Source organism: Nanorana parkeri, unplaced genomic scaffold (genome assembly GCF_000935625.1).
Source record: "Nanorana parkeri isolate BGI_ZX_2015 unplaced genomic scaffold, ASM93562v1 scaffold1026, whole genome shotgun sequence".
In the NCBI taxonomy this organism is placed as follows: domain Eukaryota; kingdom Metazoa; phylum Chordata; class Amphibia; order Anura; family Dicroglossidae; genus Nanorana; species Nanorana parkeri.
Window position 1 is genome coordinate 417,623 of NW_017307294.1, and position 1,372 is coordinate 418,994.

At 45.8% G+C, this 1,372-nt stretch overlaps 1 protein-coding gene across 1 annotated transcript in view; it reads left to right on the forward strand.

Annotated features, from left to right (window-relative positions):
* LOC108795927 (cholesterol 7-desaturase-like) overlaps nucleotides 1-1,372 on the forward strand; it is a 28,591-nt gene that overhangs the window by 541 nt on the left and 26,678 nt on the right. The window lies entirely within an intron of this gene.

Below are 1,372 nucleotides of genomic sequence, written 5' to 3' on the forward strand. Positions count from 1 at the left end.
GGGACGGACGGACTGCAAGTCCCAGCATGCTGTCTGCAGTAACCCAGGGGGATTGCAACATACCAGCATGCACACTGTACTTAACCTGGTATACTGCAATTCCCAGCCTGCAGCGAGCCAGGGGGACTGCAATTCCCAGCATGCACACTGTACTAAACCTGGTGGACTGCAGTGAGTTAAGGAGTCTGCAATTCCCAGCCTGCAGTGAGCCAGCCTAGTTAAGCTACCAGCCTGCTCTCTGCAGTAAGGCTGGAGACTACAACTGCAAGCATGCACTCTCCAAGAATTATAGTATTAGTCAGGGGACCCCAGTGTGGTGGGTACTTTGTTATGGATGTAATAATATACACATCAGACTGATGCATTGTATTCTGGCAACTGTTTGTTTTTATTTCACAAGCATTAATGTTTATCTTTGTTTACTCACAGATGAAGCTGAGCAGAAAAGTGAAAGGCAGGGCCTGCGCATGTGGCAGAGAGTTCAGGTGCAATCCACTTGTGTTTGAGATGGGTTTAGGAGGCTTCCGAATTCAGTGTGAGCTCCTTTCACAGGGGCCTCTGACTTTCTCCTAAGCTGTATACAGCTGCTTCATGCTGCTATACCATGGTGTGTATATGGAGAGGGCCTACTTAAAGGGTTATTAAACCCTCTGGTTTTTTTGCATATATCTACTGCTAGCAAGCCCTGGATATATGCAAAAAGTGTTTAATTTTTTTTTTAAAACGCGTTTAAAAGGGTTAATACTTACCTATATCTTCCCCGCACGCTCCCGTCCAAAAATGTGAAAATTCTCAGGTGGTCGCAAAGCATCTTGGGGCATGCGCAGTTAAGATTTTCGGCCGGGACGCGAGGAGAGACACAAGGTAAGTCTATGGACGCGTGCACCCGCATGCAGACACCGTGGGACAGGAAGTAACGGCAAGCTCAGAGGAGTCAGCGCCGGATCGGACACCCGCCGCAGTGCTAAAGGACAGGAAAGAAGAGGAAGATCGGATTAAGAAACATCATTTAAGGTAAGTGCGTTAATTAACATTGGGGGGAGGGAAAATGATTTTTGACTTTAATGTCACTTTAAAGTGTATGTAGCCCAAACTTCTTTTTAGCTTTGGATAGAGTAGAGACACAGGTTAGCACAGTTCAAACCAAGCTCTGGATAAAATGCTAATTTACACACTGTACAGGGTTTCTTAATTATCATTAAAAAAGTTGATGGCAGCGATGCTACAAGGTATAAATGTACCTTACAGCATGCTGGTTCCTACACATAACTCTCAGCTTCTGAGCACTGCAGGGAGTTAGGAATGTGACTCGAGCGCCAGTCGTATCCTCGCCCCTTCTCACTACTTGCTCATTCACAAAATGACTTGTAAA